This window comes from Halichoeres trimaculatus, unplaced genomic scaffold, assembly GCF_033239565.1.
Source record: "Halichoeres trimaculatus isolate MK-OKI-2021-1 unplaced genomic scaffold, fHalTri1.1 fHalTri1_scaffold_22, whole genome shotgun sequence".
Lineage (NCBI taxonomy): Eukaryota > Metazoa > Chordata > Actinopteri > Labriformes > Labridae > Halichoeres > Halichoeres trimaculatus.
This window is the reverse complement of record NW_027437200.1, coordinates 12,351,111-12,367,384: the sequence shown is the minus strand read 5'-3', so window position 1 is coordinate 12,367,384 and position 16,274 is coordinate 12,351,111. Positions and strand designations below refer to the sequence as shown.

The 16,274-nt window shown below is 40.1% G+C and overlaps 1 protein-coding gene across 2 annotated transcripts in view; it reads right to left on the bottom strand.

Moving 5' to 3' along the window:
• dennd4c (DENN/MADD domain containing 4C) overlaps positions 1-15,950 on the bottom strand; it is a 44,280-nt gene extending 28,330 nt beyond the window's left edge. For both annotated transcript variants that reach the window (XM_074699132.1, XM_074699133.1), the window contains exon 1: positions 15,623-15,950. The gene's annotated coding sequence lies outside the window, so the exon portion shown is untranslated. The remainder of the gene's footprint in view (positions 1-15,622) is intronic.
• Positions 15,951-16,274: the final 324 nt, after the last annotated feature.

The window sequence follows — 16,274 nt, the reverse complement described above, 5'->3', positions numbered from 1 at the left end:
GAAAAACTTGAAGCAACATTGACATCCAAAGAGTAGTTCAGACTTCTACAGGAAGTTCAATTTTTCCAGCTGGGTGAGTCAGCTGTGACCAGAAGGGAAATAAAGCATCTCTGTAAGCAGAGGACAGGAACAGAGCTGTGGACCTCATGACGCAAACATTGTGGTCATTTCATTTATGCTCTGGACTTCACTTATCAAAAACTTCAGAGGACAGAAGAAACAAACATGTTTGAGATGTAAGACAAGGTAGCAACAATCTTAGAGAGTAGACCTCTTCAGCACTGGTAGAGTCACCCAAATCTCATTAAACCATAAACCTCTCTCTGCCTTTTAGCAATAAACTTGGCACGTCGCCTATGTGAACAAGCCAAAGTTGATTACTTCAAATAAACTGCCAGCTCTATACTCTTGACAGGTACCTTTGAAGAATGTAAGCTGGATATGTGCCCAGAGAATGGCCCCATTTTTTCATTCCTCTTTAAAACAATGTCGGGAAAACACTCAAACCGAAGGGCAGAGCACGCTACTGTATCAACACAAGCCTCAGGCAGCAAAAACAATACCCTTATACGTCATGTTATCTGAGCAGGGGATGAATGAGCGTGAGTTTCCAACTACAAAAAATGACTATAAAAGTGCATCAATGAAGAAAGGGGATATGAAGGTCATTTCTTGAATTCTTTGGAGAGTCAGGATAAAAACCTGGGAAAGGTATGAGCTTGGTTTATCTTGACCTGGGGTATATTCCCGTGATCAAAAACTAGTTTAAACAAATGGTCATTTTATGGCATTAGTCGTTTTGATTGTTACCAAGGTAGTATCAGAACATTTTGATATATCATCTCTGATTACTTCTTCCAGGGAAACTATCGTGTTATTACCCTCTCAAAGTAGAACATTTACTCACTCTGAGAATCACTGAAACTTTGTTCCCATTTACTAAAGACAAAATGAAACCAGATGTTGCTTTTTGTGATACAATGGCTCATTGCTAAGTCCTCCAGGAAAGAGCTCTTCTTTTATGATCAGAGCCATCAGGTAATGTTAGGGCACACAGCTCTAAAGAAAAATTGCAGATTTGTCTGTATTTTAGTTACAACACATTGGTCAAAACACAGTTCCAAACAAAAGGGCTGTTTTTTTCAGACTATATTTGCTAAAACGTATTTTTTAACATGTTTGTCAGCAAACTCTCTGTTGAACATGTTCAGAAAAACAGGGTTCTTCTTGTTTTTTGCTAAACCAAAACTGACGTCAGTTTGATGTATTGGCACAACCACTAGTTGTTAAACGCTTTTATAACTATCAACCACTATAATCACAAACATTAAAACTGTAGTCTGTGTTGCTATGTTATAGTACTCACTTATAGGGCTGGGGTGATATGCTATTCTTGCTATTTGATTCTATTACGATTTTTGAGGTGTTGATTCAATATAAATTGCGATTCTTCATTTTTTACGATTTTTGGTTAGTTATCTTTTTTAACACCCAAGACTATGTGAAAAAAATAAATGACGATGATAACGTCTACTGACTATAACAGGAGCCATATTTCCCATAAAATGCACATCATGTGAGTCAGAGAGAAACATTTCACCCCCTGCTGGAGAAAAGTGGTAACTTTTTCCAATCCAGTTTATAAACAAAGACTGAAATGAAGAATTTGAAATTGAAAAAAAAAAACATTTTTGACAAAGAATCCCAATTTTGATATTGTCAAACAAAAAAAATCATAATATACTGATTTTCAATTTTTTCTCCCACCTCTACTCAATTATAAGGGTTTATAAACTTTAGCCTGATATCCCTCTGTTAACTCCATCATAACAATTATCATAATTTTCTCCAACTTGTTTCAGTTTTCTGTTCTGATTCAGTTGCTGATTCACAGAAGATGGCACACTGTCAAATACTCAACTACTGTTTGATGTACGGCATTAACTGAGCAAACAGCAGCTGGTACACATCCAGCAGACATGTTGGAACATCATGTATGAACATAATTTCACTATTCACAGCCTAAAAATTTGGATTCTTTTGGTCCCTAAATAACACGACAAACTCCACTCCTCTTTGACCACTGACCTGCCAACTTTTGACAGAGTAAAGAATTCAAGTCACCAAGTAAAACAACAGAGACTACAGAGAAACAGCAAACCAGAACAACCAACTGAAAAAGGGCTGTGGAGCTTTGTATGGCTATGGGGAAAAGCTAAGTCATCTGATAATTCTCGGTGTAATCCCTTTCACATTACACACAGTCATTTCATCCATTGTTAATATAAAAATATTAGTTATGGGCGCTTTAAAAGACTTGGAGTAATAAGGCAAGTTTTTACATGCTGTAAAGTAAAAGACAGCCTGAGGAGAGAAGTGACTTTTCAAAGAGGGAGGAAGGAAAGGAAATTTATTGACTCTGGATGTCACAGTGAGAAAAGTTTCTCTCTCTTCTTTGACTTTATTTCAGAGTTACTGTCTGGGGAAAAAGGTTAGAATAAAAGCTGTTTGTATCACTTAAATCCAGCTTGGTTGAAAACTCAATGTGCATGAGTCTTTTTGGTTGATAAGGAGCAGATTGTGTGCACATCATTTTTTTTTTCATTGGACATCCCTGTTTTGATGGAGTGTTGATTTACTTTAGCAACATGCACATTCAAGCCTTTTTCATTTAGATCCTAGCAGTAATATGCACATAAATAATACCTCTGGTCTAAAAACATCAAGGCTGTTAGTCATACAGCTTCCCCAAAGTTTGGTCCCAGACCCACACAAAGTGTCACAGCTGGGAACATAGAGATGTTCAAAAGAGAAAAAGGAAAACAAACATTACCCAAGGGAACACCAGGATTTGTCAAGTCCTTATTGGTCTTTCAAAGCTAACAGAATTGTCAGCATGCCGGATGAATCAATGTGTGTGCAACAGAGGGCAGTAAATTTACTTTTTGAGAGTTACCGTAACTTTTCCCTTATTTGGTGTGGACTCTTTGTGGAATAAGATCATTTCAAAAAGCTGAAATACTCACAGATTCTCATATCATCAAAAGTGGAGACTGAGAAATTAAACAGTCAAATCTCTATTTGTCATCACAGGCTGGTTTATGTGACGTGAAAGGATATTTCAGGGACTTTCCAATCAACAGTTCAAAGAGGCTTTACATCACTGTGTCTATGATATTGTCCTCATAACCAAAAATCAGTTTCAAGTTCAATTAGTCAACTTGATTTGTTTGTCTGATCACTTCTAAACAATAAAATGAGAACTGTCACCTTAAACACATTAAAAATAAACACATTTGGCCTTCATATGTTATTTCTGAAGCTTCATGCAGATAACACAGAGCCACACAACACCGAGACCACAATGAGTCATAATAGCACCCTGCACTCATACCCAAGAGTGGACACAGCCTGTATCAGTCCCTCTGTGCCACCACAACTATACAAATATCTCTTTGTGACACCCTATGATAGACAAACATCGCTGCTGCCATGGTAACACAACCCTTACAATGCCAAGCAGGACGACCCTGAGCTGCGACTAGTGTTACGCCATCAGAGGGAAATTGATCTCCAAGTCTTTCAAGAGGACATGTAGAATAGCTGACATGCTCTCTGGAGTCTGCCACGTCCATATTAAGTCCACTGTCTGGGTTTTTGATGTGAAATGGAAGAAACAGCTTTTTTATTGTCGAGTTTTATGTCTGTTGAGCAAATAAAACATGGTAGCAGCCATAAATCTCTCTGGTGTGGAGCGTTGATTAGGCTAAAAGCTTTACAGCTATTGTAAACAGAAGGGAACGGCACATTTTATAGAGGATTTTCTGTCTTTCTTGTTCAGCACTTGTGACAGCATGCAGGGTGGAAAAAAATATGCAGGAACTTTTAGAGCTCAGGGCAAAAAATAGTGCAGCTTCTCAGGTCAGATGGTAAAATGACTGAGTCAAACTGGCAGGCAAAACCGGTCCATTAAATTTCCACTGTATTAAGTCAACGGTTGTAACTGGAGCTCTGAGCGGCCTCTGAAGGTTGCGCTCTGCCCCTCCCTCCTGGTTTTTAAAAAACCTGTTCCTCTGTTACCGCAGAGCCAGATGATCGAGTGTCGTGCTCTTTGTCTGGGCTGCCCCTTTTGGACAAGCGTCACTACAAGTCATGACCAAAATACACTGAGGCTGCAGAGGACTAGCAACCTGACCGGTTACTCTGAGAGTAGCTCCTGGCTTCCCCACAGCACTGGCCTTGAAACAGACAAGTCTACACACTTTCACTTTCAACGTAGAATTAGAAAAAAGCACATTTTAAAACATTTGGAATCAGCTTCAAAAAGTTTCTGCCAGTGTAAAAGTATGTTAGATCAAACTTTTTTAATCTTTTATTCATCAAGAAATTTTGACATGCTGCTTACCATTTATTCTGGTGTTGGTAACTAACTAATAGTGACACTTCGGGAGCATTTCTCCACCAAGTGGTCTGGTTTGGTTAAGTACAGTTTTGGTACTGTAAACCCTGATTTTGTTACTGTTTCCACTAGGGCTGGGTCGATATGCTATTCTCACGTTTCGATTCTAGTACAATTTTCGAGGTGGTAATTCAATTTAAATTGTGATTCTTCGATATTTACTGTTTTGCAAGTTTCAATTTGCTTTTTTAACACCAGACCATGTGAAAAAGTTAAATAATAATGATAATGTCTACAGACTGTATAGGAGCATAGACTGTATATAGAGTGGACAGTGTGGCCCCGCCATTTACCATTGTACAGTTTTGAAGCCTAAATTCCCCCGTCACAGGCACAGCCATTGTAGCAATTGTGCAGCCTAAGTCTGTTCAGTAGAGACTGTGAGGGATTCTGGGAGAATCTGAGTGGAGCTTGGTGACAAAAATAATACTGTTTTTTCTTTTGAGAGTCTAATCACTTCTTGACTCTTACTCCTGATATATTTTACAACCCCGGAAAAAAATACAGGAGAACGGCAGCTGTCAATCATCTTTAAACTTGACTTTTTGACTATGTTTTTAACCTCTGATAATTAATGAAATGAAACTTTTCAGAAAAAAGAGGACTATAATACAAGGCAGCCACATGGTATCTTCAAATCACAATCATCAATAGACGTGAGAAACATTTCTACGAGGTGAATTAATTTTTTTAAGTTTGAACACAGCCCATCTGGAATGACTGGAGAGTTGGATTTTTTTACCTATACTGCAGCCAGCCACCAGGGGGAGCAGTTTTTGTGGCAACCTCACTTCAAGCCGAGCAAGATGAAGTCCTTTTTTTTTTACAGTCCATGTATAGAAGCTCATAAAATGCACATCACATGAGTAAGAGAGAAACATTTTGCCCTCTGTTGAAGAAAAGTGGTAACTTTTTCAATCCAGTTTATAAACAAAGACTGATACTAAGAATTTGAATTTGAAAAAAAAAAATTGGACAAAGAATCCAAATTTTGATATTGTCAAACAAGAAATTCCAATATGCCGATTTTTGAATATTTTCTTCCACCCCTAGTTTCCAATAGGGATGGGTACCGATGCCTGGTACCTGGTATCCATACGCAACTGTACCAATTTCTGTGTGTGTTTATCTGGCAATAAAAACCAATTTGTTTAATAATAAAGTCTCAAAGTCTCTCAATTTAACATATTTATTTCTCAGTATATAAACTTGCAACGCCGTGTTCATTTCCAGCATAGAAAATTCACAGTTTTTCCACTCCCTCACAGTCACAAGGATGAGTTTAGGCACTAAAATGTGGCACTGTTTGATTTTATGTGAATCTGTAAAATCAAACCCAAATTTCTCTCATGTTTACAATGAATTCTCTACCAACTCAATGTTTCATCAAGTCACCAACCACTTGCGTAACTTTACTTGCCTATACTATAGTGTGTCATGCAGGGTGATGAGGCAGCGGATTCTTTATCTGTTTGGGTTTTTCAGACAGATTTTCTGACATCCTCAAAAAGCCTGTGTCTTGTTTTCCTTTTTTCTGGTTTATTGATTGTCCTCATGTTAACGGAAGATTTAATCATTGTTGCCCAGTTCTGACTTAAACCACAGTCATGTGAACTCAGATAGGTCTTCTAGCTACATCCCAGTCAAACAGAAACAAAAAGGACTTTGTACACACTCCTGGAATCAGTATGAAATATCTTCCCAGTAAACAAAATGATGTGCATGTTTACGAGCACTGACAGTCTGTCTGAGGATCATCACTCACTCTGAAAATGATAACACGAGGACGGCATGATGATGTGTGAGGATAGAGTATAGTGTGTGAGAATTCAGAGAAACAGCAGGAATAAAGTAGATTTTACAAAGTTCTGTCACTTGTACATTATACTTCATATTTTTAAAGGTTCAAGTTCATTTCAAAGATCTCCAATGCATTCATCTGATTTCAAGAGAAAAGTTCACGGCAGGGGTCATATCTGCAGAACAGTTTGTGATGGTGGTAACAAAAAAGGGCGTCTCCAAAAGAAGAATCACGACTGATTGGTCAAGATCTCATTGAAGGTCTTCACAGTGTCTACGACCATTACAGACCCACCAAACTGGCTAATATTTATTACAGGCCGATCTAAATCACAGTCCAACTGCCTCTGTCTCTGTAACTTATCCCTGGAAATATTGACAAATTTAAGATAGATTTAATTTCTCCTGAAATAAAAAATTAAAAAAACAATACCAACAGGTACCTTCATACTGGGATACTGGCAGTTTTGTGTTCAAAGTGGGAATAATTTTTAAAAAGTTTACGACCTCTGTGTTCAACAAAGTGGGTTTTGTATCACTTCCTGCAGCCCCTTGCTGAGTATTTATACAAGGTGCGACACTTGCCACATTAATTTATGAGTTCAATGACTCAACCAACTGAGGCCCCGATTGCACAACAATGTTTCATCTGAAAACGCTAAAACGCAGTGACAAAAGTCTGTGTTTACACCGAAACACCAAGGGACTGAAAATGCTGTAGTAAGCACGCCAGGCCTGTAGATGGCGCTATGACTGTCTTGTCTAGAAGCCGCTTTTGGGAGATCTCCACCGATCATCTGGTGTATTGGCGAATACTAAGTGCAAAAGTGGAGCAACAGATGAACATTTTGTTGAGAGACAGTCAGCAGATTCAGCAGTCAGATCTGATATGCCATCAGATATTACAACAACACTTTATTTCAGATATTATAAAACTGTTTTGGGGGGTGCTCAAAACCCAACAAGTAGGCCTGTCACAATAACAAATTTTGCTAGACAATAATTTTCCAAAATATTATTGCTGATAAACGATATTATTGTCAATATTATTTTGATTTTTTTTCCATTTTTTCATTGATGTAATTTTGATAAATGGGATAATAAAGTGAGTACACCATATCAAAAGCAAGAAACTTTAATTTCTTAAGAGTATTTAACTGTCATTAAAAGGTCAGGATCTTTTAAACAAAAAATATAATAAATTTAACAAACAAGAAAGAGAAAAAAATAAAATGAAAATGAAATGGACTCTCTTTTAGAAAAAAAACACATGTCAATGAAAATAATTAATACTAATCAAAAACAATAAAACATAGACCCTGTCTCTAAAGAAAAAACAAAACTCAAAAAAACCCCCCACAACAATAAAAACTATAGCCTAAACAAGAGTTTATATAGTTCCTGAATTGTTTGTTACATTTACTTTTTCCCAGTCAATCCGTACTGTCTGTCAAACATTTTTAACATTTCTGGCTTTCAACCGTATTGAAGGGCTGCATTTCTTTGGCAATGTAGCTGTCTTTGAGCACCCACCATTTGGCGCTTTTATTTCTATTTACTTTACAGACCAAAAGCCTCAGTAAGAGTGGATTGTCAAAGAGCAAGGCTCCGCTGCACCTCCCCTTCTTTTTCTTCTTCGTCGCCACTATTTTCAAACAAATGCGACATATCAGCTCGTTGGTGTTCATGAGCTCACACTTTGTTCATTCTGATAAAAATCAAAATATTCCCACACTGGGACTGTGGCAGGCGGCTTAAGAACCGTATCTCTCGTGCCATCACTCCTATTAGCGTGTGTTTCCTCCTTACCCCTCAGGACGCTCGCTTCAGCTCTCTCCGTGTGTACGCAAGAGCAGCCCCGTCTTCACCCCAAAGATCGCATTTTTGACAGATGCTCACTCCGCTATAAATCCGCTAAATCCGCTATAGAACCTATGCACCCCGATGTTAGGAAAGATAGACGTAGTGAGCCATCTTCTCATTCAGCGTCTTTGGTCGAAAGAGAGGAGGAAAACACACACGCATGCACGTGTCAGTTTATCGAGGCTGGCAAACTTACTGAGGACGATTTTATTTATCATTCGGTTAATTGATTTATTGATTATTGTGACAGGCCTACAAACAAGTAACACATCCAGAGCCAAAGTCTGCGACCAGTTCTTTCACCTGATCACCTCAGAAAAATGTGTGCTTTCAATATATCAACAACAGACCTTAACTCTTGTAAAGAACAGGCTTTAACCAGGGATCAGATTCAACGTGTGATCCCTCCTTTCTCTAAAACCCTGGGTGGGTCAATCCAAACGGCCCCAGATTGCAGTGGACTGGAAAATCTTCCTCCTTGTCAGAGGCACTGGTCTGAACTTGCTTGCAAATGTGCCAAAAGGTTGTAGCCTGACAACCTCGAAGGGTAGAGGAAAACTTCAGCTGTCATTAATAAAACCAAGGAGGTCAAACTACTCAAGACTGGTTTAACACAAACTCAAAATTCAAAATACAATGAAATGGAAAGAAAAAAAAGGACAAAGAGATTTCAGAGAGAAAGATTTCTTTTTAAGTGCACACAGAGGAACCCCGTTCTCCATCCCCCCATGATCTGCCCCACAATGATCTCATCCCGTTCACACAAAAGAGCCTGGAGGCTCGTTCCCCTGGGGTAAAAAGAGTCTGCCTGCGTGTGTGTATGCCCAAGCATGCACAAATCTGACTGTTTGTGTGTAATGCTGGACAACAGACAGTGCTCGATTATTTCAGCAGGAGCCCAGCCATGCACGTCCACTCACGGCTCGTCTGAAACAGCAGCTGAGAGTGACATACACAGACGTCATGTATTGTTACTCAGACAGAGCAAAAATAGAGCAGAAGTCCTGATGTCAGTGTGTGCAGATGCAGGGATGATAGGAGAAAGCAGGCGGACCTAAAGTTTAACATAAACTGAGCTAATCCTACAAATAAACCTCTCTTTTTGAACAGGTTAGTGACTGTGCAAGCCACTGTGTCAGCTTGTGCAGCCCTGAAGTGTCTACCTCAAGTGCCACTTTGTGTCTGCAGGCTTTGGAGGATCTGCAGGGCAAAGTGGCGCTGTCTGCCACCTGTCATCACAGCGTGCTGTCGGCAGTGAAGGCCAGACTCGGTGGAAGGTGCCAATGAGGTGACTAAACCTCTGTTTTACAAGGCAACGACCACAGGCAAAACTGGGCTCGCTCTGGTTTAGAGCACGGGATTGAGGTTGAGATGAGTTCAGATCAGTCAGTTCAGGTGAAATCAAACTGGATTCATGCACTGAAAACTACAGTTTGTGTGCACACAGTCGGCTTTAAATGTGGTCTGTAATGATGTGATGAGCCTGGCTGCTAAACTCGTCTTAGCCCTTCTGTTTATAACTTCATCAAGCTGACTAAAAATATATTCAAGTTCACTCATAAAGACAGGAGTACTCAGCTGCTCAATATTTGCTCTTCAGAGTTCATCAGAGGTAGAACATGAACCGTCTATCAGTGCTTTGGCTTGAGATAGGCCTGAGCTTTGTGTGATAGCCTGCCAATATCATATCTGAATGCTAACAAGAGCTAGCTCACTCTTCTCTGCCCAAACAAAGGAAGAAAACTAAGAGTGAACTCTGTTCCTGGATCCTCTTCATTGATCAATGGCTGCTCAGTTTTAGTACACTGGTAAAATGCTGGATTAAACTTGAGTTGGAGACTAACTAAAACCTTTAATGCCCTTTTTTAAGATAGATATCCAGCTGCAGAAACACCAGATAACGAATGGAAAAGATCATGTTTGATTTGGTTCATTTCTCTCAGACATGGGCTGTCCTGCTTAAAATAGACAAAAGTTACAGCAAATAACTCTGAGCCAAGTTTCACTTTGTGTTCTAGTTTATTTCAGCAACACAACTGCTCAGCAGCTCCTCATTGGACCAGTGGCCCTAATTTTTACAACCTACTCTTGGGATGTCCCAGTCAGCATTTTTGGCCTTTATACTGTGCTGAGTTTTTGGTATTCGTTATCTGCTGATTCCGAGTCCTGATCTAAGACTGTACTTTAGGGCTGCAACGGTTAGTCTACATAATCGACTACGTCGACGATAAAAATTCATCGACGCAAATTTTATCGACGCATCATATTATTGTTTTTATTGTCGTTGTCACATGGTGAAATCAAATACCAAGGGGTAATACTCATTATTAACTTCAGTTCACAGCGTGAGGTGCTGTGTTATTGGATACTTTTATGGGAAAAGATCACTAAGTTCATACGTGAGAAATATTGATGAGGAAAAATCTCCACTCCCAGAGAGCGCTGTGCGCTGACGGAGGCTCTGCATCTCCGGCTTGGACAGCCTGACAGCTCCCGGAGTTTAGCGTCTGATAACGTGATCTAGTGAGTCTCCTTCACTCTCTGTTACGGACAGTTTTTCAGGATCTGAGTCACAAACTAGTGTCAAAACTCCCCTAACTTTAGAAAAGAGAGGACATTTATCAGAAGGAGCTCTCACTCTTGAGCTCAAACTGCACCTCCCGACATATTTTACAATCCCCGAAAAAAAATACACGAGAACGGCAGCTGTCAGTCATCATTAAATGTTACATAAAGCCTCGTTTTTAACCTTGGATAACTAATGAAAATGAAACTTTTTAGAAAAAAAGAGGACTTGAATACAAGACAGGTGGTGTATTAATTTTTTAAAGTTTGACCACAGCCCATCTGGAATGGCTGGAAAGCCGTATTTTCAACCTATACTGCAGTCAGTCACCAGGGGGAGCAGTTTTTGTGAAGCCCTCACTTTGAGCCGAGCAAGCGGAGGAAGCACTGCAATGAAAAGAATTTGTCAGGTTTCCTCTGAATTCACTCTGGATGTACAGTTCCACATACGCCAAACAGCATAAGCTTTCCAGACTGTGTAATGTCTGAACATGAAATGTAGTATGGAATTAGAAATAATGATTAGAAACATGAAATAAAAAGCCATATCCTGTAAGCATTTAGATTTTTTTCTCAAAAGGTCATTTTCAGAACTCTTCTTCCTGCAGCACTCTAACAGACGTCTACCATTAATGTTTTGTTAAGATAGCATCAAAGCTGCTGGTACCAACCAGCGGCCACGAGCACTCAATGGAGAGATGGCACCAGTCCAAATGAATGAAGCTGAAAATCTCTGTTTTTCCTTCCTGGCTCTCTAGGGGTTCGTAGTTACTCTTTAAAGAGGTGGATGCATGTGACTGAAGAGGCAGGTGTGCCTTCAAGAGTGAGTGACACACTTTCAGTGTTTGCTGAACCCTGCGACAAAAGCAGCTGCTTCCTGCACAGCCAACGGCGACAGGTAGGCCGCCCTTTCCACAACCTGATGAGAAAGTAGGGCAAACGTAGTAAAGGTTTGCTCTAAATGTCACTCTCTACAGTAAAACCAGCCAGGGGGTTGGTTGGATGATGAGAGGCAGCTCAGACCAGCGAGGTTAGGCTCAGCAGAAACGTCACAAGACTGCCTCCCTCCTGGAGCGTGACAGCCCGGCGGACACAGAGAATTCTTTCCACTGCGAGGAGAAGGGAGCGAGGGCAAACTCATTACCCTTACTAACCAGCTGAGTCTAAACCAGTGCAGACGCAAGCCTGCAGGAAAAAGATGTCAAAAACACACCAAAGTACAAGGGTTAGAGGAGCATGCTGCTTTTTTTGGCTGAGTTACAAGATTCTCCTTGACTTTCTAATGTTAATGTGTTAGTCATGTTAACAGGATATGCACATGGACAGAGGTGTTGGCTCAGCAGAAATTCCATTGTTATTGTCCCTAAAATCTTTATTTTCTTCTAACTTTTGAATGAAAACAACACATTAAGTCTACTATAATAGTAGTAGTAACGATAGCACATGTGCTCAGCACCTCGTATGTCAGAGTTCCTGCCAGGAGAAATGAGATGCTATGAATATGGCATTTTGCTTTCAAAGATGCATTGATCCTGGTATAAGATATCGATGTGATACTGGCTCAAAACGTTTGATCGGATATTGGTGACAAAAGGACAATCAACAGGAGATCCGTTGGGCAGAATGATTCAGTTTCATGCTTTCTGTGTGCACAATAATGTGAATGTACTTCATCATCAGCATCAGTGGGTCCGTGCATCTTTGTTAGACAGGGCTAACTAAGCAATAAGGAAGATAACAACTGGGGCTCAGCATTTTGAATGGCCTGTCTCTATAGTTGTATCGCCAACTACAGGCCTGGCATGCACACAACAGCATTTTCAGTCCTTCTGTATTTCTGTGTAAACACAGATTCTCTTTTTATGCATTTTGGGGTGAAACGTTGTGTAAAAGGTTACTGTTATTACATTCACAGAACTAAAGTGTTCCAGTGGCCCATTGTTTGCATTTCGACAAGTGCTCTAGATTATGCAAAACAGCACCAACGTATGGAAAGAAAAATACAGATAACTGAAAAACACAACCAGACTACTAGCAGGAGGTAAGACAGGAACATCAGACAAGCGATGGGACCTGTGGAAGATGTTAAAGGGATAGTTCAGTTTTTTTGAAGTGGGGTTGTATGAGCTCTATGTGACCACTAAGGACATTAGATACAGTAGAAAGTTGTCTCCTCTCCCTCAGTAAGACACAAACTGTAATCGATTGTGACGAGGAAATAGGCGCTAACTGGGAAATACCGTACCAAATTCAAAGGCTATTTTCTCTGCCTACAAGAACTAAAATCAAAAAGTAATACCACAGTTTAAGAGTCAGTACATAAAATATTTTTGAAGTGCATTAAGTCTTCGGAAATATAAACATTTATCCGGACCTAACTAACTGGTCATGTATCCTTCCGCGCAGCGCTAGTGCGCTCCGTCCCCCCTCCTCCTTTCAGCTGTAGGGAATGTAAACAAGCTATGCTTCGGGCGCCGGTTGTAGCCTCATGTAAGTTTGATCAAGTATCGTAATTCTATTGTTTGTACTCTAAGGATTGTGAGGCAGCGTAGGAAATTCAAAATGAGTGACTATGACAGCGACGATGAAGTTCCATTCACTTTGGAACCAAAAGGATACCTGTATGAACCGGAGTACACAGAAGAAGAGCTGCTACAGATGGCGACTGAAAGGAATACAGAGGAAACATCCGCGGACTGGTATTACTTTTTGATTTTAGTTCTTGTAGGCAGAAAAAATAGCCTTTGAATCTGGTACGGTCTTTCCCTGTTAGCGCCTATTTCCTCGTCACCATTGATTACAGTTTGTGTCTTACTGAGGGAGAGGAGACAACTTTCTACTGTATCTAATGTCCTTAGTGGTCACATAGAGCTCATACAACCCCACTTCAAAAAAACTGAATTATCCCTTTAATGTGGGCGGAGGGTGAAATAAAAACAGAGCATGTGCTCCACCAATTAGAAACAGTCAGCTTGCAGGCCTTGTCTCACAGAGTCCCTGGACCTCTGTTAAGTACTACCTCCCAGAACTAAATTTCTATCAATTAAATTTTTAACTAAACTTTTCATGTCCAGTTCGGTAGGGATGTAACGATGCATCGTGAGACAGTTAAAAATCAATTAAAATGTCTGAGCATTCAAACAGGCTGAGATTAAAAAAAAAAAAAATCAATTGCAATGCTCTGTTTAAACAGCAGAGGGCTATTTTTCCTTTAGAACAAGCAAGAAAAGTAAATCCTAAACTATTTTCCATTTAGTTATTTTTTATTTAGTTAATTTGATGTGAGATTTTTCTACAAAAGTCATTTCATTATTTCTTTGTTATTCAAGATAAAATATAATCTCATCTGCACTTTAAACATAAGGACACACTTTGTTTTGCAGAGTTCACCCTACCTTAGATAAGTAAAAAGGGAATTCTCTTTAATTTGTTAAAAATAAGAGAAAACATATATTGTAGTTTTTATACATTTAACTTTATGTGTGTGTGTTTGTCGTTGTGTTTTGCAGTTGCAGAAATAATTAAAATTATCTTTTTTTCAGTCATATTTTCTCTGCAAGCTCATTCTTTTTAAGAAATCATGAGAAAATTGCATTGTTAACCCAGTTTTAAAAAATCATATCAAATTGTGAGTTGAGTTTATTGTTACATCCCTACCAGTTGGATATTTCTTCCATTTTCAAGTCAACCACATAGTCCTTCAACAGCCTGCTGCAGCTCTCTCAGTCACTCTCTTTTATTTCCTCGATCACCTGACAGAGCCTTTGGACAACCAGCAGTGGCAACAAAGTGTGAGTCCAATGTACACAACACCACACAGCAGCCATGACCTACTTCATACCTGCCTGCCTGAGGCGAGTAGGAGGCAGCGTTCACTCCACTCCTCTTTTCCAGCCGCTAACAGGCTAAGCCAAGGTCAAGAAAGAGATTTTCTTCTTTTTTCCATGTGTCAACGGTTTACTGCTGCAACTCTGCAAAAGCTATCCTGACCGTTTACTCCATCCACAAGCTCTGATTGTTCCATTCCTCCTCTTGTCTCACACCTCAATGGAGCTGTACTGCTTACAGTACAAGAGGAAGTGCCATCCTTGGTTGTGCTGGGACTTGTGCCACGGCTGCCATAACAGGAACATCACATGCATGCCATGAATCACCAAATCATTGATGAGAAGCAGGGAGTTCAGTGCTGCCCAGGAGTGTCAGACTTGCTGCTGGTTGGCAACAGACAAGTGCTGAGGTGTAGATATGTGAGCACCTTGGCATTGAATTCAATGGCGTTCGTGCCCCATTGACTCCCAGCCACAAAACAGGAGAGGTGTGTTACACAACTCTGTGTCCTAGGGGTAGGGTCATGCACATGCAGAGATAGCAGATTCAGAGAGAAGGAGTCCTTGGGTACAAAGAAGGAACATACTCTAAAGAAAATCAAGTTAACACTCTTTTGTTTAGGAAACAAAATTTGGTTGTAACGTTCTCCTGAAGCGGCCTTTCTTATATATATATGTGTGTGTTTGATATGAAGCATGTGAGTGTGTGTGGAGCAGACACCTGCAAGGAGAGCAGAGTCTGAATATCTGGCGTCAAGGAGGGCCAGGAGGGCACCGGAGGAGGAGGGGGGTGTATTCCCAACTGTTGCATCCGACCCATAACTAGGTCAGGCTTCGTGCAGGAAATACACATCAACGCGGATAAAACAAAAGAAATTTCCTACTGCGATTAGCAAGTGTGGTGATACGTGGCTGCGTGTTTCTCTTTCCGTAGTTGGATAACACGCAGGGGGGGAAATGTAGAACTAGACTACAGCAGCTAAACACGAGGAAATGTTTCATTTTAAGTAGAGCTTCCTTCAGAACAGGAAAAAAAACTTAAAATAGTTGAATGCGGTTTGTAATTTGAAAAAGTAACTGCTCGTTTTTAAAATTATGCTCAACTTACCAGCTGTTTACACTGCAGCGCGAGACAATGTTGACATGAAGGCAACTTGCTGTTTTCAGCCGCTTGATATATTCCGTTTGTATACTCGTGCAAACCGACGCAGGTTCCACCAGGAAGAGGCGCGAAAAACGGCTGTTAGGAGTACTCCTTCAAAACTTTGCAGTCCACTTCTTCGCCACACTTTCATCTGAAGTTGTCGGCGGAGGCAGGCGCCATGTTTGTGTCTGCGCTGAGACTTTTGTTGGCGAGCTTTCTTCGTAAACGTCTCTTTCAGACTGGAACCGCCCAGAGAAGAGGAGAGGCTCCGGCCCCTGCTGCTGTAACTGACAGAGGCCGGCGTCAGGGCGACGTCAAGCTGGTTGAGTAAAGAATAGACAACTTCCGGTTTTCGTTTCAAAATAAAAGTCCGTAAAGACGGATATAAAATCAGCATTTTCATATAAATTTGTTGAAAGGTAATTTTTTAAATTATGTATCAGTTATTTTAAAGAGTATTTATCATATGTATCACAGCGACAACTATGCATTAAACAATTGACGTGCGAAACTGTACCCACTGCTAGTGTGCTGATAATTTATCAGCCTTCTTCCTGTTTTACTGTTTTCGCATTCACAACAACTAGGAAATGATATGTTTTTCTGAGCAGGCTTT